At 43.6% G+C, this 15,735-nt stretch overlaps 1 protein-coding gene across 5 annotated transcripts in view; it reads left to right on the top strand.

Annotated features, from left to right (window-relative positions):
* The first annotated feature begins 179 nt into the window (after positions 1 to 179).
* Positions 180 to 15,735, top strand: part of ZNF704 (zinc finger protein 704) — a 132,007-nt gene continuing 116,451 nt past the window's right edge. For 2 of the 5 annotated variants that reach the window (XM_027638536.1, XM_027638538.1), the window contains exon 1: positions 181 to 417. The gene's annotated coding sequence lies outside the window, so the exon portion shown is untranslated. Of the gene's footprint in view, positions 418 to 15,735 lie in introns of all 5 variants that reach the window. The other 3 variants (XR_003526864.1, XM_027638535.1, XM_027638537.1) reach the window with 2 other exon arrangements.

Genomic DNA, 15,735 nt, shown 5'->3' with positions numbered 1-15,735 from the left:
CCGCGGCGCGCCCGCCGCACACACCCACCGCCGCCCCCCGGTGAGCGCCGCCGCCGCCCCTTGGGCAGCTCGGCGGGGCCGCTGCCCGCGGCTGGGGCTGAGCGCGGCGGGAGGCGGCCGGGCCGGCCGGGAGGAGGCACCATGCAGGCGCGGCGCTTGGCCAAGCGCTCCAGCATGGGCAGCCGGCGGCTGAGCGCGGCGGCCGCGCAGGTGGACGCGGTCCGGCCCCCAAAGCCCGAGAGCGCCTGGAGGCCGCCCCGGCGGGAGGGCTCCGCCGCGGCGCTGGAGGAGGAGGACGAAGACGAAGATGTGGTGGTGGAGGTGGAGGAAGAAGAGGAGGAGGAGGAGGGCGGCCTGGGGAGCGCCCCCTCGGCGCTGACCGGCCACGGCAAGGGCCTCCTCCGGGGCAGCCTCAAGGTGCGTCCCGGGAGGGCGGGAGCGGGGCGGGAGCGGTGGAGGGGCCCGCTCGGGGGTGCGGAGCCGGCGGGGTGGGGCGGGCCGGGCCGGCCGGCGTCCCGGACCAGGCCGGGTAGCAGTGGGGGCGGGCTGCGGCTGGAAGCGGAGCTGGGAAGCGGGCGGGCGCTAGGGGCTGCGGGGGCGCCGGGGGCGGACGGGCCGGCGCTCAACAAGTCCCAGGGGAAGCGGCTGTCCGGCTCCGGGGGCGGCCTGTGCGGGCGGCGAAAAGCGGCTAAAAGCGGGCGGGGAGCGTGGGGCGCCACCGGTGTCTGAAGAGGTTTGAGCATCGGGAGTGGAGACTTGGCTGGGTGAAGCGCGGGGCTGCCGGAGGTGGGAAGGATGTTCGTCCCGGTCGTGTGCGCAGAGGTGTTTTGGAGAGCCGTGCCGTGCGGGCTGCCCGGGGTGGCCGTGGGGAGGAAGGAGACCTGGGTGGTCGACCTCTGGAAAGTTTGGGAATGGAGCGGTACTGTACAAAGGCCCGATTCAGATCCCACGGAAGCGTGCGCGGGCAGTGCGCGGAATTCGGTGCGTTTGGGAACAACCTGCTGAACACACCCACCGGCTGAGATCCCGCAGACTTAGGCTTGATGATTTTATCAGGGAGAGTTTTCTGTAATTATCTTCCTCTTGGGATAAGCAGGGTAGTAAGATTAAGTCTGTGAGTGGTTCTGCGGAGGATTCATGTGATAGGTGTACAGTGGTTATGGAAAATGGAAGTTTAAAGGACATTCATTTGAATTACTTTAGTTTTTTTTTAATCTGGGTAATGATTTTTATTTAGCAAGAGTTCAGGGTTAGCGAAGTAGCAGTGCCATATTACCATTGGGGTTTTCCCTGTACCCACAGTTGTAAAAAAAAAGGAAACAAATTCAAAACAAAGAACACATTCAAAAAATCTCTGAAGGAAAGTAGCAGCAGAAATACAAGTTATCTCCATATTGCTTCAGAGCAAGATTGTTACAGTACTGACAGAATCAATGCAATACCATTGGTTCGTTGGAGTAGGATGAGTTTGTCAAAGGCCATGAGTTGTGGTTATGATGTGCCTCAGTCAAACCATCTGTGGTGCTGAGGCCTGACAGGCTGGGACAGCTTGGTTGCTACAAAACCTTTTGACACTTGACTGGTAGCCTTAGAATGAAGGGCACCATAATGTGCTTCTGATCCCATCCCTCTCCTGTTTGTACTGAAACTCTTAAGTGGAAGAGGAGGCTTAGAGGAACTTCCTGTGTATAACCAATATTAAAAAAAAAAGTTAAATTCTCAAGTGGAGCACAGTAATCTGAATTATTAACTGGATTACATAGATATAATCTGCATATAACGTGGGCTATCAGAGTGCACTGTTCTCTTTGTGAGCCCTCAACATGCTTTCGAGTAGTAGGACAGTTAAAGGTAGCTGGTATTTCTGCCTTACACTTAGGAGTGTGTGTGCATGTAACAACATAGTTCTTGCATGTATTTACTTTCTTGGACAGTAAACCTACCTCATAGATGTGATGAGTGGAGTAATACCTATTAGGCTACTTTCAGTGTACGTAACCAACTCTCCAGTCATTTTTGGTAACCAGGTGCACATAGTTACCCTCTTTGGAAGAGTGTGTCTAACTGTCATGACCTGCTTGGTTTTTGCTTTCTCTGTTTATACTTTTGAGTACTATAAACTAAGAAAACTTGCAATTTAACATTGTAAAGAAATTATCTTTGGTTTCTGTGTATGTCTTTAGGGATTGTTAGTGTGGGAGTATATAAAGCTTAATCTGAGTGTTCTTCCAAGTAATTTTAAAGCAACAGATTAAACTTGAGAGAAGCAGGCATAAAATGAATGCAGAGGTCCAACTGCAGACTGTGGGAGGGTAATAGGACTGGCACGATCTGGCTGTGATTTGTCAAATGAGATACCTGCCAAGTGGAGAACTGGTGTGTGATCAGCAGCATTTGACTCGCTGACCTTGCCTTCTGAGGTGGGGACTGGGAGCAAAAGAAACTGAAGAGGTGTCCACTGCTGAGAGAGGTTGTAAATTGTTGCAGTGACCAGTACTCTTCAGAACAAAAAGATGTCCTGAAAAGCTTCAGAATTTAATCAGATTTGAAAGCAAAGTGATCTGGGTACTGATTTTGCAGCATATGCTATCTGGATACTGCAATTAAAAAGCATCACACAGAGTTCTGGTGTGCGGTGTAGGTACAGGTAATTCACACATGCACTTGATGTGTGTGCCCTTGGGTGGAATGGCATTTTAAAGCTAGAGGTTTCAGGGGCTCTTGGCAAAGGCACTTCTGTGGGCTGGCTGTGATACAGGGGTGAATGCATCATAGGTCTGTGATGGAATTAATATTGTTAAAAGGTGCGTGAGAATTTGGTCCAGTACTCAAGATCAAAAGAGTAGTTGTGCCATTAAGGCTTAGAACCATATTGTCTCCTTCAAAAAGAAGTCCACTGTGTGGCTGCACCACTGGTAGTCTTAAACATGGGAATAGAAAGAGGGGAAGAAGTACTTTATAAAGATGGATCTTATTGCTCCAATTTCTGAAGCCTTGGAAGGAGAGAACAGATATGGCAGAAAAGAGAGTAAGAGAGACTGATAGTCATGGGGAATATACAAAATTTGTTTCTTTATATTGCTGTAGCCATGTAGATGTCCAAGTGGAGAACAGTGGAGAACATTTTTGTTGCTTTTTCACTCGTGCTATTTGACATGCTGGAAGAGGCATGAGTGTGCTGTGTGTGGCTGGTGGGTAATGGCAGAATAGCCAGAGAGTCTTTGAGAGCCTCTAAAGCCTTGTTGGGAAGCGCTGTGTTTTCCTACTTTGTCAGAACTAATTCATTATTCTGTGTAGAGAAACAAATAACACCAAGGTGCTGATTGTACAGACTCATTTTGCATGTGAAACTCTTTTTGTGCTTGCTTTGGCTGCATCTGGATTTCCAGCCATTTGAAACTAGGTGAAAAAAATAGTGTAATTACCAGTACTTTGTCTTGAATCATGGATTAATTTGCAGTCCCGTTTAATTCATCTTTTGTATGAAGCCTAGTTCAGATGCCACAGACAGCCACGTTAGTACCATGCTGGGGCTAATGCACCCTGTGGAAACTGCTGGTTTTGTTGATATGGAGAGGAAGTTTTGAAGTAGGGTCCATCACCAGTCTGCAGTGCTGAGTTTATCAGGTACTTGGATGAAAGCCCCATTGCAAGTAGCAGAGCTATGCTAATTTGCCTGAAAACCACTAGAGCACTATGATTGAGAATTTAGGGTAGTAGTGAACATGGGCTTGTGATAACATGCCAGATTGTTGCAGTATTTTCTCTACTGTTATAAATAGTGAAGAGATTAATGTTTTCTTCTGTTTTGCCTAGTTGAGCCCAATTTCTGTCCCCAGGCTTAGAGAGTATGGACAGAGGACATTCCTAACCCAGCGGACTGTGGGCACTGCTCCTGTTTCTCACCTGTTGGAGTTACCTATTCTAGATATTGGCTTGCTTGTGAGCACCTCTTGGTAGTTTAGAAGGATTTCTAAACTATAGAATTTGTTTCCCACAAATGTATTTATTCTTACGAATATGTAGCTTCCAAAATCATAGGAAATAATTAGATGAAAAGTCTGAAAACTAAAGGCCCAGAGAGCTGTGTGGTGATGCTGGAGGAATATGAAAGCCCAAGCTGTGTAAGGAAGACTTTAACTTCACACAAGTTTGGCTCAGTTTTACCCACCTCACAAAGTGAAATTTGTGACAGATACACAGTACAGAGCACTTACAAGTCTATGCCATAGGGTTCAGAGTAAGGGTGGCAGATGCTGATAGGAGTTTAGTCCATAAAAAAGTGTGCTTTTGGATATGATTTTTGTGGTTTATGTTTTGGGTTGATTTATTTGCCCTCTTTTTTTGTTTGTTTTAAAGATAGAGACATCTGTGTGGTACATGGCATGCAGAAGAATCTTCAGAGTTTGTGTGGAAGGAATCAGTTGCCTGTTACTTACATGTGTTGTTCAGCTGGTTTGAATTTCCTTTGTGCTCCCTGCCCCTTTTTTTCTGCATTCTTTCTAAAGCCAGGTGTGAATTCATTGCTGTCCTTTAAATGAGACTTTCAGCTTTGCTGTTTGAATGGACTATAGGCTCATCATGGACAAAACAAAGTAAGGTTTTCTACTTGATTAACAAAGTACTATTGAATTTACCTTTCATATGTGTGTGCAAATGTATTCTAACAGGCAATTTGCAGAATGCAAACTTCAAATATCAGATTTGCTTAGTGGAGGAGATTCCTCATAAGACACAATAGGAACTTGCACACTAACCTAAGAGTAAAATCAAATGTTCTCTCTCAGACAAATAATGATATTATTTTTATGAATACTGCCAGTTATTAGAACACTGGAACTCATGTTTTGATCTTGGAGCAGGATCCTGTTAGGTTAGGCTGTGTACAGACTCAGAACAAACATGATCCTGCTCTACACTCTTCTACAAAGTAGAAGAGTAACACGAGATATGAATGGATACTGATGGACTGGGAGGAGCAACTAAAGAGTGAGACGAGTCAGATAAACACCAGCTGCTTAACCATAATTTTTTATGTAGATAAACTTAATTTTTAAATTTCAATTGTAATTTGGTTTCTTACAGTTCTTGAGTGTAAAACCTGCTTAGTGAAGTTGGTGTCGAAGATGCATTCTAGATTTGGGAATTTTTTTCTTCCTTATGAAAAATTTATAAAGTTTATGCTTAGTATGGATTAATGAAGGCAGAGCTGGGAGTGGTAAGATTGTAGGATGGTATTCCACTCTCCCATAATAAAGAATAAATGGGAGTAATTTACTGAGGACTTTTTTGTAATTTTTGTTGTTGTTTGGACACAGACCAAACATAACCACTTTGCCCTTAAAAGGAACTGTATTAGAAAACTGTAACTATGCAAGAATAAAGGTGAATCCACTAACAGTTTTGATCCTTATTTGATATATTCTTTGCAGTCTAGAATGAGTCCAGTTGAGAATTATCAGTTGGCAGCCTTCAGGTATGCAGTACATACCAATGGATAGAGATGTACTACTCTATCACAGAATGTTTAAGGTGAGAAGGGACCTTTGGAGATCATCTGATCTCCCTGTGGCTCAAGCAGGGTCCCCTAGAGCTGGCTGCCCAGGACCACGTCCGGATATGTTTTTAGTATCTCCAAGGAGGGAGACTTCATGGCCTCTCTGGGCAACCTGTACCAGTGCTTGGTTGCCCTCACAATGAAAAAATGTTCCCTGATATTCAGAGGGAACCTCCTGTGTTTCACTGTGTGCCCGTTGCCTCTGGTTCTGGAACTGGGCTCCACTGAGAAGAGCCTGGCTCTGTGTACCCTCCATTCAGGCATTTACAGACATTTACAAGATCCCGCTAAGCCCTCCCTTCTCCAGGCTGAACAGTCCCACCTCCCTGAGCCTTTCCTCATAGGAGAGATACTCCAGTCCCTTAATCACAGAATTATAGAATGGTTTGGAATGGAAAGGACCTTAAATATCATCTAGATTCAAGCCTGTAGCCATGGGCAGGGCTGCCACTCACTAGACTAGGTTGCTCAAAGCCCCACCCAACCTGGCCTTGAACATTTCCAGGGAGGGAGCATCCACCACTTCTCTGGGCAGCCTGTTCCAGTGCTTCACCACTCTCTGAGTAAAGAATTTCTTCCTAACATCTAATCTAAACTTGCCCTCTTTTCAGTTTAAAACCATTGCCCCTTGTCACTGTCTGTCCATGTGAAAAGTCCCTCTCCCTCCTTTTTATAAGCCTCCTTAAGGCACTGGAAGGCTGCAGTGAAGTCTCCTGGAAGCCTTCTCCAGGTTGAAATCATCCTGGTGGCCTTTTGCTGCACTTTGTTCAGTATGTCCCTGTCTCTCCTGTATTTGGGATCCCAGAACTGAACCTGTCATTCTTCGTGTGGCCTCTCCAGTGCCTGGCAGAGGGGCACTTCCCTCCACTTGCTGTCAGTACTTTTTCTGACACAGCCCAGGACACTGTTCAGGTTTTATTGCCATAAGGGCTCATTGCTGGTTCATATTCAACCAGGAACCCAAGACCTCTTCTGCAAAACTATTTTCCAACTGAGTGACCTCCAGCATGCACTGGTGCCTGAGGTTATTCCTCTCCATATCCAGGACTTAACATTTTCCCTGGCTGAGGTTTCTGTCGGCTTCCTTGAGGTTCCTGTTGGCGCATTTCTCTGACCTGTTGCGATCTCTCTGGGTGGCAGCATGACTGTCTGGTGTATCAACCACTCCTCCCTGGTTTGTGATCCCTTCCCAGGGATCAAGGTGAAGCTGACCATCCTGTAGTTTCTTGGATCTTCCTTGAAGATAGAAGTGACATTTTTTTCATCTGAAAATTAAGTATTGAGAAAGTGCTTTTCATGGGCTGGTAATTAACATTTGTAATGTGTCCCGTGACAAGTGTGGATGCAGAGACCATCTGTGCGTTTCTTGATCCTGGTCTCTTGGATCTTTCTTCAGATCCAAAGTTACAGAGATGCCTCAATCCTGTATATCGGCTTTGAACCCTCAAGTCCTACTGTGTGTTTTCCCAGCTGCTAGATTATAAATTCCAGTGTTATGAGAGCAGCAGAGATCTTCTTAAACTGTGGGATAAATCAGTGTCTCCAAGATGAGAGCTTTGCTGCTTGGACAGCAACGAGCAGGCTGGTCCTTGCTGGTGTCTGCTCTGTAAATACTGCTGTGGATTGAGCAATGATGCTTTTATATTTTTTCCCCTCAGAATAAGAGTGGCCACTGGCTTTATAATACTTTCAAGTGATTTATTGAATTGCTTATTTCTAAAAATAGTGAGCAGCCTGACTATTCCTGCAGCTTAAGGCCAGCCCAAAGACTACAGAAGGACAGCAGGCTAAAAGGGAAACTCTTAGTAAGTGTTTTTGTTTATTTACAAAAATTGAATGAAAATTGAATACAAGGTGAATGAAAAGAGCGTTCATTTGCTCTGTGATCAGCTTCAATTTCACAAACTTGTGTTCATGTTTTTCACTGTAGCATGTTGTGGAACAGAGCACGTAGCAATTGCTGAACAATCTGTGATGGGATCACTTTCACTGCTCTGGCACCTTGCCAAACTTTCCAATCACAAATGATGATTGCAGTGACATTTGTCTCATTGTATTAAAAAGTACATGTGTGGGTGGTATTTGTTGTTTGACAACAAAACTAATGAAGACAGGAAACTGAACAACTTCTGTTGCTTGAACCTTGGATAAAAGCACAGATCTTTTTATTTGTGTTTTTGCAAGACATAAAGAATCCAATTTCCATAAAATCCTGACCCAGCTGAAGTTGATGGAAAAGTCCGGCTAATTTAAGCAGATTTGGGATTTCAGCCCAACTACTTAACCACAAGTGTGAATCTATTAGTCTCCTAAAACCTTTCCACAGCAATCCTAATGATTCTTAAGTGTTGCTTCAAACTATAGAAGACTGTTATGGTCACTCAACACAGAATCAGAGGGAAGGTAAAACGCCTCCATGATTAGATACTGAAGTGTGAATTTCTGTAGCTGATTGTTTTACCATCTTTAATATATTTTTGTAACATGTTGGATAAAAGGTTATTTGAGCTTCAGATGGGCAGTGCTTTTATGATAAGCGGTCGTAAGACTGGATGGTTACTTTAGCAGATAAAGTGGCTGATGCCTACCTCATACTGACATAGAGAGCAAGTTGTGCAGTCACCTTCTATAAACTGGACTTCGTAAAGTTGGCGAGCTAAACATTTGAGCCAACGTGATCTCTTATGTATACATGGAAGCTGGAAGCCATCATGCAGCAGGAAAGCTATGATGTAGTTGCCATCACAGAAACATGGTGGGATGACTCATCTGACTGGAGTACCACCATGGATGGCTACAAGCTCTTCAGAAGGGACAGGCAAGGTAGGAGAGGTGGAGGGGTGGCTCTGTATGTTAGAGAGTCTCTTGACTCTTTAGAACTTGAAGTCAGTAACAATAAGGTTGAGTGCCTGTGGATCAAAAGCAGGGGGAAGACCAACAAGGCTGACATCTTGGTGGGAGTCTGTTACAGACCACCCAACCAGGATGATGAGGATGATGAATTTTTTTACAAGCAGCTGGCAGATGTCTCAAAATCGCCAGCCCTCGTTCTTGTGGGTGACTTTAACCTGCCGGATGTCTGCTGGGAACTCCACATGGCAGTCTAGGAGATTCCTAGAGTGTATAGAAGACAATTTCCTGCTCCAGCTGGTAAATGAGCCTCCCACGGATGGGGCCCTGCTAGACCTGCTGTTCACAAACAGAGAGGGACTGGTGGGAGATGTGGTGGTCGGAGGCCGTCTGGGGCACAGTAACCATGAAATAATAGAATTCTCAATACTCAGGGATGCAAGAAGGGCCATCAATAAAACCTCTACACTGGACTTCTGGAGGGCAGATTTCAGCCTGTTCAAGGGACTGATTCAGAGGGTACCGTGGGAAACAGCCCTTGAAAACAAAGGGGTCCAGGAGGGACTTGAACACAAGTCCTATGAGGAGAGGCTGAGGGAGCTGGGGTTGTTTAGCCTTGAGAAGAGAAGGCTCAGGGGAGACCTCATCGCTCTCTACAACTCCCTGAGAGGAGGTTGTAGGCAGGTGGGGGTTGGTCTCTTCTCCCAGGCAATCAGCAGTAGGACAAGAGGGCATGGCCTTAAGCTGTGCCAGGGGAGGTTTAGGTTGGATATTAGAAAGAAATTCTTTACAGAGAGGGAATCAGCCATTGAAATGGGCTGCCCAGGGAAGTGGTGGATTCTCCGTCCCTAGAGGTTTTCAAGATGAGGCTGGACGTGGCACTTAGTGCCATGGTCTAGCAACTGTGGTGGTAGTGGATCAAAGGTTGGACTTGATGATCTCAGAGGTCCTTTCCAACCTGTCTGATTCTATGATATCCCTTTGAAATGGCAGAAAAAATTCTTTTTGAGTCAAAAATGCTTTTTACCTCATATTTCTCAACAAGTTCCTTTCTTTAATATAATTATGACAACTTTGAGTACTGCCAGAGGGGAAAAAACCCCCTGTTTTTTCTACTTTAAAATAATTTAAAGAGAGCACTGTGATGCAGTTCTTGCTGCTCTTAGGTCCAGGTTAGTGGTGGTTCATAAGGCCGTGGAAAGCAGTCCTTATCTGGCTTAGAGCTATATGGAGAAAGCAGAGAAATGAATAAGGGTGAGCTGGTGTTTGCGAAGGATTTATGCTGACGTTTTGCTTCAGCATTTGTGGCCACCACTATTTCAGATGATTGTCCCTACTTTTACAGAGCAGGAGAGAAGTGGTTGGTCTTGAAGGTGTTTCTCTTTCCATGCTGGTAGGTTCAGCTGCTGGAGCAGCAGCCTGAGCAGCACAGAGTGCTTTGTGCCTGGGCACTGGATAAACAGACAGTGTTTTCGGATTTGATGTTTCATCAGTTCCAAAAAGGGTATTCTTCTCTCTGTCTTTCTGTCCTTTCTCCAGCCCCCAGCCACTCACTTGCAACCTTGTGTTTGTGCCAAAATTAGTTGTGTGCTTTTGAGGGCACTGAAACAGTGGGAAACGTGCAGCAGAGCATCTGTGGATTCTGTAACATCTGTCACTTAAGGTGGATCAGGGAAAGGCTTGTCAAGCATTTGGATAGTGCAGAGGAAAAGGTGGGATATCACAGCTAGGACATGCATAGGGAGGAAAGAGAAGGTTAGAAATGGAGCGAGCTGTCATCCTTTAGAAAACAAACTGCATGACAGTTGAACTGTGCTTAACTTTGGGCTTGGTGGTCCTTCAGGTTCTTAGTGAAGGCTCTTCTCCCATGAGGTATCATTGCATCCCTGTGGTGATTTGAAAGAGGGCTGGTTTCTGGAGTGGTTAAGAAGAAAAGATCCCGTTGGGCCTCTGCATGTTTTTACTAGTGCTATTCTGTTGCTTCCAGGGCTAATGGGCTGTAACTCTGTGATACTATTTCTTTGCATAGTCAGACCCAAAAATAAACTCCTTTTTTTGGCACCTCTCCTGCTCTGAACAGGAAAACTGCTACATTTCTTTTGTCTAAAGTTGAACATAGATTTGGGAGAATCTTTTAGCTGAAGGCAGTGCTTCTTGCTTATTCACCTCCTCTGAAGGATTGTGCTTTCTACTTCTAGACTCGAGATCCGATAGAGGAGATAAGGACATGGGTTTAATTCTGATCTTGTAATATCTCCTCCAGGCTTTCAGCATCAGGATCAGCCCTGGCCCTTGAAACTTTCATTCACACTGCCTGTTTCATTCAGAAGTTACAACAGTTGGATACATCTGTGAACTACCTTGGTTTAATTTCTCTGAAATCCCGTAATTTAAACAAACAAATAAAAAAGAGCAAAATCTCTTTATTCCTAGGATGTTAAGGCAAATGGATTACGTTTCCATACCCTTTTAAGTGATCTAAAATCAGCAGCTTCTCATCTCAGATGGCTGCTTCCAAAGTCAGACAATAATTTCTGACCTCAGAAATACCACACCTGTGTATCTTATTTGCAAGAGATCTTGAAAATAAAGGCAATCTGGTTTTATTTTCACTAGAGATATCCTGCTATATGTCTCTATCCAGACAGGAGGAGGGTTTTCAGATGCAGATGATCCAGTGAAGGTTTTTTTACTGAGAAGCAGTGAGGCAGCATTTCCAAAGCCTTCTGCTAAGTATGGGGAATTCCCTACTGCCTCTTCTATAATCTGATTTTTGTGAGCTCTACTTGCCTGATCCTGAGTGAGATTATAGAAGTGATAGTATTTCTTTGAGCTGCTGCCATCCTTACTGATCCCAGATCACCAGCAAATGTAAAGAGAAACAAGTGGAGTTTCTTGTATGTCTTCAACAATGGTCTTCAAATAGTTTAAAGATACTTTATTTCCATATGAAATTCCAGAAGTAAAGGCCATATTGATATATCTGTTCATAAGACAGGCCATATACAAGGCTGTATTAAGCTATATAAGCTGTTGTGTGCAACTTCCTAATCTAGACAGAACAAAAATTAGGAGCAGCAGAGACAGTAGGTACTTCACTAATGGGTTTTTGAACCCTCTTTGCATCTCTTACAAGTAGGAAAAATCATCATTTCATAGAAAACAGATGTTCACAGGCATACAGTAGAAAATACGTGAGGTTTCAGAGCTTCAGCCCGTGCAGTAAGAACACCTGGTTTGATGTTGCTCATTAATTTCAGTTTGTAATTGCAACTAGTAATGCAATAGAAATAAGAACAAAAAAGTTCAACTGAATTTCCCTGCTGTCCCAAATTAGCATGCTTAGTTTTGTCTCCAGTTCTAGGTTTTTTTAAACTTTCCCAGAAGTGACCAGCAAGACCCAGGTGTATCCTTCTCTTTTCTCCTTCTGTGCTCTTTGGCCAGCCCAGGGCAGACGTTTCCAGGCTCTCTCCTTTCATGTGTGTGCCCACAGTTTGCTCTAGTGGCACTGAGCATTGCTCGTGTTGCTTTTGCTGCTGGAGAGGTGAGGGAAACCTGCTGCCTGGGAGGCACCCTTCCTTTCTGCTTGCATGGCCAGGCACGTAGGTCCCTGTGAGAAAAAATATGTGATAATTGGTTTAGTTCATTTTAAATTCACTTTTTTGTGAAACCAGTAATTGGGAAGGCAATTATGGCTGCCCATTCCTGGCTCACAAGTCCTTTTAGCGAGGTGGAGTACCAAGCCCTCAATGGTGAGCATGCTTAGCAAATACTGAAGTGCAGCAACAGCATTGCTAAATAAAAATGAACCTGTTTTTTGCAACTGTGATCCTTCGCTTTCCTTCTGTTTAAGGCTTTCCAAGGTAGCATCTTAATTTTTATATGTTTAGAGTCAAACAAGGCACTTGTTTTATTTAAGAAAAGGAAAACAGGGCTGAAATACCTGTGCTGAGATCCTGCCAGAGATGCCAAGCCTGGGGGCTGACATCCAGTCCAACAGAGGTGCCCGGATTTGCAGAGCGGTGACCACAAGTCATCCCCTTGCATGTGCAGCATATCCAGAATACAGAACATAGAGTTATTTCTTTGAGACTTAAACATTGCAAGCAAATTTTGAAGATACACACATTCAATAATTAGTATTAAAATTTGTTAATTGTTACTAATTGCTGTGTGATGATCTTAGAAGTTACGTCATGTACTTTTCTGTGATGAACTTGCTATGCCTGCATATGGGATGGGAAAGGAAGCTGCCATACTTTCACATCTTCATCCCTTCATTTATGTAGTGGAGAGAAAAAGGCTTCTAAAATATCTCTGAGTAATTTTTGTTTAGACCTGAAAATGGTGTATGGGAAGGACCATGGATTCACAGTGTTCCTTGCCATCTCCCCCTGTAATCTTATTAAGACCTTTCTGTCCAGTTTTAATAAGATTTATGCTTGTTGTGCCAGTTAGTGCAGACTTTCAGATGTCACAAGGTTGGTCCTTGTTTTATTTGGGGTACAACAGGTACCTGCATGGGTACTGGATTTCAAATGTGGGAGTGAAAGTTTCTGTCATTCGTCTGGATAGATGCTCTGTAACCCAGAAACACCTTAGACTGGTGCTGGGTTACACAATTTTTGAGGATGAGTTAGGTTTGGCCACGTAAGTGCTGACATACACATGATGATGATGGGGGGGTAGAAACTTCTTGCTGACTCCAGTTCTTGCTGCCTAACACTGCATTGTGAATCCAGGCAACTTAAAATGCTTAGATTTGTATTTTAATATCTAGAAAATATGTTCTATGGGTGGTTTGCTGTATTCAGTTAAATGGTGAAGATATGGACTTTGTCCTAGCCTGGTTGAAATGAATAGTGCATCACTGTACATTAATGTGTACTATATATTGTAAAGAACACTTATAGTGACCTTAAAATGCATTATCTTCTATATTGTTAGAGACCAGCAATTTACAAATGCTTAGAGTGATTAGATTGATGGTTTATGTGTAATGAGCAACCACTGGTGAAGCAAGTAATTAAATGCAAAGTATACTCGAAAATGTAATAATACATTGAAATTCAGGGCAGATTATTTCCAAGCATCATTACGGGAATCTGTCTTATCTCTTTTGTGTTCCAGTATGAATGGAGATTTCTAGCAAAATGCAAATTCAGTGCATTCTTTCCTTCCAGTGAGGACAGTGTTTTAAAATGTCAAAAATTAGAACCTTTTTACATAAAGAATTCTGTTACAGGAACTTAAACTGGAAATACTGTACAAAGTAGTATGAGTGAATCAACCTTTGTCCTTTAAGGGATTTAATTTAAATATTTTTTATTTGCATTTAATTTTGGTATTAAGTTTGGTTTCTCATTTCTGCTTGTTGTGTTTGGCTGTGAACTTTACTCCTGATTTCTTTATTTTTGAGAAAAGTGGTTTATCCTTGTCACTAGAACATGGCCTGGCTGTTCAGGCTGGCCTGAAAAGGGTCTTGCAGTTATTGAGCTCTTGTTTTTGCTGAACAAATGTATGTCATGTTACATACACGCATTTCATTATTGTTTCCCATTAACAGACTAGCTGAAATATATTGATTCCTTCTTTCGCTTTCCCCCATTGAGCTGCATGTTTGTTCTGCAGTGGATCAAAAATGTTGCTAAAGCCGCGTTAAAAAAAAAAAATCCTCAGCCTTTTGTTTTCTTACCAGTTGGGAGTTTTATTGGCAGTCCCTAACGCTTAGGATGCTTATATCTATTTCAGAAAATGGAAAGAGATGGTCAGAAAGCCAGAATGGAAAAACTGTTTATAAAAAACAGCAGTTATACAGCAGGTTGGCTGGCGCTAAAACATCTTGTAGCTATTGGTGGTTTTTTAACTGGTGTTTAATCAAAATAGTTTTTTGATGGAATTAGACCAACTGAGTACAGAGTAAATCAGATGGAAATTAAAAATCCTCATCCTAAACTTTAACACCTGCATAGTGTTAATATTGTGCATAGGCCTAGGACTCACAATTAAGTTAAAATTATTTATCTGTTGACAATGCAAATATCCAAAATTGGAGCAGTGTGTTGAGTGATTGCTGTTGGGGTGGTTTTTTTTTTGGTATGTGTTTTTTAATTAGCATGCTCCCCCCTCCCCCCTTTCCTGCCTCCCCCAGTCTGGAAAGCAGCCAGTGTGGCTTGTGAGGCATCTTGTTGTTTTTGGAATGAAGTGACGCTGAGGTCGAGTCTAGTTACAGTGATCTGTAGTTGAAGTAAAGGAAATACAACTTTATGGGTTGAGGGGAAAAAAGGAAGTTTGTAGAGAAATGGAAACCTGGCAATGGCATCAGGATTATTAAGATAAGGTGGGGGGTTTCTTTAAGATAGTTTCCCCAAATGTATTCCCACTAGCATGGGGTTTTTTATAAGGAGTTTTGGATGCAGTCAGCTTTTGTACAGATGCTTCCCTCACCCTCATAAAATAGTGTTATTGGTTTTTAGAGGTACTTGTATTACTGTTGTTGTAAAATGAGCTTTTTTATCTGTAGACCACAGTTGCAAAATTATTTAATTTGCCTGTGTCTCTAGAATCCAAACTATGTATGGAGGGGACTTTCTCAGACATCTAAGTCCTTCCAGAATCCCTGTAGAGAGAGTGAGGAGAAACCAGAGTTAGCCAGTATTCCTCCAGAAGATTAAGGGAGCCTGCTGGGCTCTCACTGCTGTCCTGCTGCCTGACAGCATGGTGCCAGCCTCTCTCTGCCGAGCCTGTGTTTGCTGGCCTGTTTCGTGGCAGGCAGATGCAATCACATGTTCTTCAACTGGTGTAAACTGACGGAGCTTCATGGAAGGGGCTGCATCGAGTCCCAGGGTGGGAGGCAGTGCTGCTCGGGGAGCAGTGCTTTGCACTGGGCAGCTGCTTTCTGCCTGTGCACTTCCATCACATCCAGTCAGTACCCACTGTTGACTCCTCATTGGGAAATCAGCCCTTGAGTTGTTTGTGAAACAGTCAGCAAAGTAGGCATGGTAAGTGGTGTGGCAATTCTTTCAGTAGTTTTTTGTATTACACTTTATCTGTGTAAACCGTTGCGAAGTCTTTTAAAAATTAGGTTTCTGCTCCTGGTGTGCCCACCTGAATACACAGGTACTGCACCAAAAAAAGGAAAGAACATAGGTGGGAGTCAGTTTTCCCATTTGAAGACATATTGCTATACACTTGGGTCACATAGAGGCAAATAATGCTAATATTCTTGGGAGTTTAATACTTTCCATTGTATAAGAAACACAGACATCTTAATGCCTGTTAAAGCTAGAGAACTGTTTGAAAACAACCTACTTCAATGTTTAAGCAAC

The sequence above is a fragment of the Corapipo altera genome, unplaced genomic scaffold (assembly GCF_003945725.1).
Source record: "Corapipo altera isolate COAL_440 unplaced genomic scaffold, ASM394572v1 49, whole genome shotgun sequence".
NCBI lineage: Eukaryota > Metazoa > Chordata > Aves > Passeriformes > Pipridae > Corapipo > Corapipo altera.
The sequence above is the reverse complement of the archived record's forward strand: the minus strand, read 5'-3'. Positions and strand labels throughout refer to the sequence as shown.